Genomic DNA, 9299 nt, shown 5'->3' with positions numbered 1-9299 from the left:
CTAACACACTTTTTGTGTTTGTGCTGACCCAGACCTCTTGCTAATCTCGGCTGGAGGCAACACCGTGTATTGGGCGATCTCAATCAATCCGTCAAGGTGTCAGCTCCACCCTCCCCTTGCTATCTCTGCCTCCTGCAAGGATTTTTCACCCGCTCCCTTCCCCCTGCTGCACCTTCCAGCCAACCATGCCTTCTCTTCCCCTTTCTTTTTCAAAGGTTATACTTAAGAGTGTTTTCTTGATACAATACCCACATGTACGGAAGGCTATTTTTGCCAGGCATAAGGGGGGGGGGGATAAGGGGATCGAGACTTTTTTTAATATTGGCATTTCACCAGACAAAATGTCAAGTACTAGGTCAAACTTGAGTTATATTTGACTTACGTAGTAGTTTCTTTTATTTTCCAACGGTTCATGTTTATTCACCACATTTTAACTTTATTTGACATTTTTTTTAAACTTAATTTTCAAACTTTCTTCTCCAAGTGCAAAATAACCAAAATCTTGCTCTTCACTTTTTTCTCCTTATGTCTGGCCCTTCCGTACACATGCCCTTAAGTACATTGCAAATAGTTTTTGGTCATTGTGATTATTCCTCCTCCAACTAAATCCACAGTCCTTGTTCTGTGCAAAAATTAATTCTGCCGAAGCAAATATGAAACTTTAGCAGTCTGAGTTTGACAAATAAGGAGGGACACTTCCGAAGTTAGGGTATTTTATTCATGATTTTCAGAACAAAGCTGCCCTGACAAATCCACCAGCACAGGTAGTATGAGGAAANGTCTCGCAAACCCACCCCCCTCTGGCTGATGAAGACGCTGTCTCAGCAGCTTTAGCAGATTTCGATGTCATGAAACTGCAGGTGTGCCAGCATCGTGTGTGTGGGGGAGAGGGGGCGATGAGGAAGAATATGCTCTCAATAAATAATTCTCTGGTTAAGATGGCTAACAGGAAAGTTGTGTGTGTGTGTGTGTGTGTGTGTGTGTGTGTGTGTGTGTGTGTGTGTGTGTGTGTGTGTGAGTCCTAACATGGATCAATTGCAGCTTCTAATCTGTCTGCACAGCTGAAGGAAGAAGAAATTACCTTAGCGTGTCAACATCTGCATGTGTGTTTTAGATGATTCTAATGTTGCAGTGATGGAATAGGGGATACATGAGAATGGAAGATGGATGCTTGTACTTGTGTGTGTGTGTGTGTGTGTGTGTGTGTGTGTGTGTGTGTGTGTGTGTGTGTGTGTGTGTGTGTGTGTGTGTGTGTGTGCAGACGAGTGTGTGTATGCTGAACAAACTGCACTGGCAGGGTTTTTGTTGGAGTCCCCAGGGCAGAAGACGCATGAGTCAGCGGCCAGTAGGATTTATGGCCAATTGATTAAATTAGCATTTGTTCTGCTACTGGGGCAGCAGCCTATCAGTATAAACATACAGTGAAACACACACACACACTCCCACGTGGGCAAACAAACATGCACCTGTACACAAACTGCAGTAAAGGAACGTGGAAGGAATGAAACAAGACAATGAGGAAAGGAAAAAAGAAAGAAGACAATTAGCAATGGTGTCAGTAAGTCAACATGATTAACATCAGGATCACTGGGATGTAAATACTGGAAGAAACACACACTCGCTACAAGCCTCCTTCCTTAGCAGCTCCTTCATGCGATGCAGTGTGTGAGCAAGGGGGTCGCACACACCGGGCTTGCTGACAAGCCTTTTTTATGACATTCATCAAAGCCATCTGCCATTTTCCGCTCAATTAATTTGTTATGGGAAGTGGGATCAATTAAGTGCGCACTGTAATGGCTTTATATCCTTGTTTCCCTTTTATAGCCCAATATTTTCTGTGCTCCACTCTGGCATGAAAAGGCTAAATCGATATTCCCGGCTATTTTCCCCTCTCGTGGACTAATTTGTTTTTGCCACTTTCTTCTTGGCATGATAAACCGGCTGTAATGAGGGGTTATGGCGAGGAAACGTAAACCTGCACTCGAGCAAACAAGCGAACTGGGCATGCTCCGTCCATCCTAGAATCTAGTGATCCAATTTGGATGTCAAGATTTTCCTACACTTAACTTAGTAGTATCAAGAGGGATTGACCTTCGCCCCGTTATCAGCCGACACATCGGTCACCCGTCGTGGCGGCGAGTGGCTTAAGCGGGACGGCGATAAGGACAATGGGCGGCTCGTACGAGATGGTTGCTTTGACAGTGACTGGTGGCGTGGTGTCCGCCCGCGACGCTATTAGTACGAGTGTCACGAGCCGCCGTTGTACTCGCCTCCTCACCTCGACCCCTGCGATGTATTGATCGAATCCCCATTAAGACTGCTGATGGGCTTGATGATATGATGAAGAAGTGGGGGAGTGATGTGGGTGTGTTTTAGTGCGTGCATGTGCATGACTTCCGAGCAGGTTGAGGGACCATCATTACTCCTGGAGCCGGCCTGATGACATTGCCATATTGATTTTGACATCATCTGCTTGGGATGTGCTTTAGAGGCCCGGGTCTTAAACCAAGGCGACCAAAGTGTCACCTTGTTTGTGTCAGCAGGCTTAAAGGGCCACCAAGGTCCCAACTCTGCGTCCATGAGCTTAACATTACTATGTTAATGTCGTATAGAAAGTATGATTGTATATGCTCCTGCTTTAAATGGGTTTTACTCTAGCTGTCAGGGAAATAGTTCTGTTTTTATTTGCCTGAGTTTGGTGATAGCAGGTTTTGGTGTTTCTAATTTAACCCAAATACAATGGAATTTTGTCCATGGTGCTCACACAACCTGTTCTAACCCTACTCGAGTTCCAACAAAAATACAGATTGTCCGAGGCACCGTTAAGCACCAGGCTTTCAAATCCAATGTGAAACCATCCATGTCATTATTAGATAGTCAGAGCAAATGTTTAAGCTTTAAGAGCAAGAAAAGTCAAGGTAGGGCAGGTGGAAGGGGAGAATGGATTAGTTAAAAACAGAAGACAAACTTCAAATTGAGCCTGGCTTTCTTAAAACCAGTGAGAAAAGCAACCAAACCAATCTAAAACTGTTCCTTCTTCGGCAGAGAACACTGTGTTTGTGTAGTCTGATCCTAATGTTGAAAACTGTCAGTTCCCCTTTAACAAAGCAGGAAAATGTCAGACTCCTAATGTTTGTTCTGCTGCAGGTTCTCCTTCCACTCCAGAGGTCACAGTCTCCCATTGTTTTCAAAAGTGCATTAAAGCAGTTGTTACCGCACTGGCAAATGTAATTCATCACTTGATGGATGATAACCCTTTTAATTTTTTTTTAGCCAAACATGGATTTGTCGCTCCATAAAAACAAAGTCATTTCATTTGTATTGAAAGTAACTCCACTCTACTGGAACTGCAAGTGAAAGAAATCAATGCGCTTCTCCGCCTAAATTTGCCTGCCACTCTGCCTGAAGTTTTTGTTTTGACACTTCATTGCAGCCAGAAGAAGTATGTAACCGTGCACTGTAATAGAAAACACGAAAAGGTACCCATTAATGGATTTTTGGAAACAAAGGGAGGCTGCGAGCTCTGGGGGGTAAGACAATCCTGCAGAGGAACACACAGCAAAACCATTAGTGGGCTTATGACGTACTGCATGTACGGGGAAATAAATTAAACTGCTATATCTTTAAATATCTATAAATCAGTGCTGCATTGATTAAATGAGGCATTCATTTAATTACTGTAAACAAATGGAACAAATTACCAGCTTCTACATGGCATTTGTATTGTTGGCCATTGTACGGGGGCAAATGCGGCCCAAAACACACACATTAGTTGCGCTGCATGATGCGTTTTTGTTTATGCTGCGCTTTTTGTAAACCCTACCCATGTTTCGTCAAGTTGGCGAATGTTTTCTGAATGCTGCTCATGTGTTGCCAGGTTGTGAAGATGTGTTTTAATTTGCATAGGCACATTTGTGTTTTTAATCATTGTTTTTGAAAGTGCAGCGCGTTTCTCCTCATGTAGGTGTTTTCTGTCAGCCTCCGTAACAGTGTAAAGAACACAGAAGTAATAAGCAAATGAATCAATACTATCATGCTGAAAGTGGGCCGAGCAGGAGAGATGAAGGCTCATCTTGCTGGACATAAGTTTCATCCATAATCAGGCATCCAACACGGGCTGCAAGCGGTAGGCGGGGAGGGGAAGGGGAAGGGGAGGGGCGAGACTTGGCTGCCTGTCAACAGGACCCGCAGATTAAAACTCCATCGATCCAACTGTAATTTATTTATCAATTCAACCAAAAATTAAACATTGACCTCGTTCTTTGCAAATTGTAATCTCGTCCGACGCGGTGTCATGAATACCAAGTGAGGAGTCAAAAAAGTGGGGACCTTTTTATTCCAGAACAGTGCAAAAAAAAAGCATCTTTCTTCCCTATCGCTTTGGAGTTCAAAAGCGAGACTATTAAAAGTTCTAGACTGCAGCTCCCGCTTTGCTGCATCTCCCAAACCCTTAGGACTTCCACTTCTGACAATAAACAACTCATACATTTCTCACCGCCGCGCCAAAACCTCCGTTCCTCTCTCCGCCATTCGTATTCTCGTCACTCCTCGCACTCTTCTGATCTTTTCCTCCCTCTCTGGCTATCACTGGGTGCTGTCTTCCTGGGTGCAGTTACACACTGTAACTTTCTTATCACCACATCAAAGCCTTGTCTCTTCTCTACGCACGAGCCCCCCGTCTCTGCCCTTCTCTGTCCCCCCCGCCGGCTACAGATGTGCAGAGTTTCTCTTAAAGCCCAAATCCTGCTGACTGTGAAAAACAAACACTCATCGCATCATTATGAATGCTCCATCCTTCCTCTCCTACTCCCGCCCATCCATCTTTCCCTCCCTTCCTCGGACGGAGTAATAAGGTTACCTCGCTCACGCTCATGTCAAACAACCTCTCCTCCCTCGTACCCTCACCTCGCGCCCTGCTCTCTGTCTTCCTCCTCACCCTTTCCTGAACCCTCCCCATGACCGGCCCTGTAATCCAATTAAAAGCACATTAGGGCCAAATGAATAGCAGTAGATTTAATTAGCAGCTGACGAAGGTTGGCTGCCTGGCAGTCGGGTGGGCTGATGGGGCGCCGGGGCACATGGGGGGAGACGAGCGTTGTTCCCCTTCACCCCCACGATGTCGAGGGTTGAGGAGCGTTAGCTGATGAGTTGGCAAAGGTTTTGCATGCACTGCTACTGTGTGTGAAATATGATTTACTAATTTAGCTTGTAACTGTTTAGGGTTTCACAAAAAATGCTCCTTAATGATAGATTCAACTTCTTCCAGTCAATCTCAAAACACTTCTCACATACCCATGTGTACGTGGAGCTCTTCATGGCCATTATGGATAAAAGGAAGACTTACAGCAACTGACTATACTCAGAGAGTGCAAACCTCCGTTAAAGCCAATGGTAGCGCACTCATTAGGTGGTCCTTTTTCGGAAAGTGATAATGAGCTTTATGTAAAAATAGAATGGAAGCTGCAGAAGAAGGTAGTTTAGTTCTTAACACATTATTAGCTTTTACAAGTTGTTTTTCCTAAAAGGCGTTCACGTGAGTTTTCCCAGCCGGAAACACATTTCTCCTCCGAAATAACAAGTATCCAGTTTCTCCAAATTTCAACTGAAGACAAAACTTAAAGGTGACCTATCATGCAAAATGCACTTTTGTACGTCTTTTATACATGAACATGTGTCCCCGGTGTTCCAGGGAACTCACCAATTGTCAGAAAACACAACCCTCTCTATTTTCCTCCATACCCAAATCTCTTAGAAAAAGGGGCTGCAACGGATCTGATACAGACTGATCCAGATTTGAACACTTCTATGATGTCACAGAAGTGGTGCTACGGCTATTGGGCCAACTCCACCAATCAGGAGGAGACAGCCACGGACATTGCCGTTCGAAAGCGCTGGAGACGCTGTAGTACATATGCCAGGCCTGTAGGTGGTGCTGTTCTCACAGAATCAGCCCATGCAAAGACAGTGTTAAATTGAGCGAAATGAGGAATGGCTAAAATGCATGATCTGTTTGGTATTTTGAAAAATAAAAAGTATAAATATGCCTTATATAGGTATGGTCCTACACTATATTATTCAAATATAGCATGATAGGTCCACTTTCATTTGTGAATCTGCCCTGTGATTCAGACCAATATTAAGGGCTTCTTCATTGGCCTATGCTACAATGGAGAATAGGCCAATGCTATGCTATGCTTAAGATGCTAACAATCAAACAAATGGAGAATAAATACAAATCCTCGCTGGCAAAAGTTACTATTCTTAAAATGCACAAATGTGGCATATCAATCCTGTTTTCAGTATGTTACAGAGAAGTCCACACACTTCTACAACATAGCTAAACATACACACTGTATCTCTTTATTCTCGTGGTTTTGTCTTATTAACTAGCTAGCAACAGAATTTCTCGTTCCTTAAAGTCTTTAATAAATTGTTGCTGCTGAAGAAGGGAAATCGTCTCTGTGTGTGTTGGTGATGCTTGGTATGCTATCACACGACATACGACACATCTCACTCCTTTGCTTCATAGCCTTCTCATCCTCCCCTCGCTCTGGAAAGTGGATGCAACCTTTCCTGCTGCAGCCTCCCAATGTGCACAGTCAGCAGAGTAGTCAGCGTAACCCACTGTGGCATTTGCATCATGCCCCTGTGTGCGTGTTTGTGCGTGTGTGTGCGTGTGTGTGTGTGTGTTCAGCGCCTAATGAAGAGAGACAGTCTCTGCTGGGGTCCCTTTTTTTTATACCGGCCACCAGGGGTCTCAGGTACAGTAGGTGGACAGTCGGTGTGTGTGCCGCTCCACGCTTGAACGTCTGATGTGTGTGTGTGTATGTATGCAAGTGTGACATTATTTATGTTTGCATGCATGCAACCCTGCTTTTGAGCATGTACTTGCATCCGTGTGTGTGTTTGTGTGTGTGTGTGTTTGTGTGAAATGAGATCCAGGTCCCGGCCTCTCCATTTCTCTCTGCAGGTAATAAAAATATAGAGTGCCCTCCAGATCCCTTTATAGAGAGAGAGTTGAGACCGCAGCGAAATCTAGGACAGGCTCCATTGATTTGGAGGCTACAGTATTACTAGCCATCACAGCCAAGGCAATATGAGAGGCCTTTTTTAAATCACACAGCCACCCCGAGCCCAGAGGGACAGAGAGAGAGAAAAGAGGGGGATGGTGGGGACGGATAATTGGGAAAACTATCCCTTTTTGTTTCCTCTCCGTGTCTTACCCACCTCAATGCTTAGATTTTTTCACAATTTCTTCTCACATTTCCTTTTGAACAATGTGGTCTCGTTTTACAACACTGACTGGAATCTCCACATCTTTAATGAGACACAGGAACATGAGCACTGCATTTCTTTTTGTTGTTTGGATAGAAATTTACATTTTTATTTAAGTGAGTAGAGTGAGCTCTCCGGGGTGTGTTACACCACTCCTGGGTCCATTAAACCTGTTAAAAGCCCATTGTGTCATTTCCCAAATGTCAATCACGGTGAAAAAAAAGCCGGCTCTCAATTTGGTTCTCATCCAAATGCCATGATTGGTACCATTTCAAGACTTCAAAAGGTGTGGACGAATGAAAAAAAAAAATGTTTTGACTTCTCCTGGATCGGGCTCTTCCAGATCTCGGTGGAGTGTTCTGGGTCGGGCCAGGAACCGACCCCCTCTGTCTGGCTAAATAAGATAAGACCCTGTCATTGTATCCCTCCACTCCACAGCCCTGACCGCATCAAATATTCATGGGCCACAGCAGACTCTTAAGTAAACTGGCCAATTTGTTGCGGAAGACGTGCATTAAGATTGGCTGGGCCGATATGCGACTGGCCCCCGGGGACATGCTAGACGGCTGCCATTTTGGCTCTCCTGTCTCTATTGTTGCCGCCCGTCAGAGCAGTGAGGGACATGGGGGGGGGAGCGACACGTGGCGGCCTGTGTGACGGGAACGGGCCGGGTGTGAATGTGAGGGCGGATCCGGGAAACAGGAGTGGATGGAAGATAACGGGAGGTCACGCGGAAGCTGTCTTTCATCCGGATGCATGTTTGGAGAGAGTTAAGGATAAAGAGAGTCATGTTTGAATGACAAAGGATATGGAGTGGTGGGCAGAGGGGGGTTTGATTTGGAATGAGACAAAGGACAAAGTGTGAAAACATATGGATAAGTTGTCTGCAGATGAATGGCAACAACTTAATAGATTATCACAGGGGCAAACAAACAGAATTACATGTGTCTCAGCGCACAAACACTTTTGAAAGATGGTTCCGAACAAGAGATTTCAAGGATAGCCCATCTTCACATTATATCTCCCCGAGGACAGAAGTTGACAAATCACTAAAGCGCATTTTTATTTTGCTTTATGGGCGCAGGAGTTGAGCGGTGGCAGGGGATAGACACAACTTTACGCTTGGCGATTCCCTGTAGGGCATCCCATGGAAATGAGCTGAGAAGGCTGTGTGCAGGAACGTCTGTTACAAGAAAAAAAACAGAAGAAAAAAATAAGTAGATGAAGCTCATAAAACCCTAACTCGTAAAACTGTTGAGCGGATCTGAGAAGTGAGGATTCCTTCAGGCGGTTGAGGTAGGGAAGGGAAGGAGGGGGGGTGTAATCCTCAATGGCAGCGGGGGCGAGATCACGATCTGTGGCCGCAGAGATGGAAGGGCGCAGTGAGGCTCTGGCACCGTTATTAGGTCACTTCCGCAGAGAACCGGCGGGTGTTTAGAGAGCGACCCGTTTGCCGGGTGACCCCTGGCAGCCTGCTCGTCATCTGGCACCGCTGAACTCTGGGGGATTGGGCGAGGAGCTTGTTGTGAATATCAAATGTGACATTCTGCCTTTCAGAGAGGAAAAAAAAGATAGATAGGGAGTAATCATTTGACGTGAAAACTGCCACTGGAGATAATATCGTTCTTTGTAACATTTAAATTTCTCCTTCTTGAGTCGTGGTTGAAATTTGCTGCACAAAAAACTGCATTTAAATCACGTGCGTTGAAAAACGGCTTATTCCTTACATCCTCTGAGTGGTTTGAGTGGTGCCTCAATGGGCTAGGTGGTGAATGAGGCCATTTACATGCTAATAGCCATGCGGGGCAATTTTCTTATCATGTATGTAAATTAACACATTTGCCGGATCCATGTTGGCCAAATAGAAACAGTAAACAATATGCTGACTTGGTGTTAACGTTTCACTTTATTTATTCATACGGTGATTAAACAGTGCCGACACACATGATTCTCCATTGATAGGCTCGTTAGCATTAATTAAGTCTAATTAGGAAAACGAAGCGATCTATCACACCTGTAGTTTC

This window comes from Notothenia coriiceps, unplaced genomic scaffold (genome assembly GCF_000735185.1).
Source record: "Notothenia coriiceps isolate Sejong01 unplaced genomic scaffold, NC01 NC01_scaffold00027658, whole genome shotgun sequence".
Taxonomy (NCBI): Eukaryota; Metazoa; Chordata; class Actinopteri; order Perciformes; family Nototheniidae; genus Notothenia; species Notothenia coriiceps.
The sequence above is the reverse complement of the archived record's forward strand: the minus strand, read 5'-3'. Positions refer to the sequence as shown.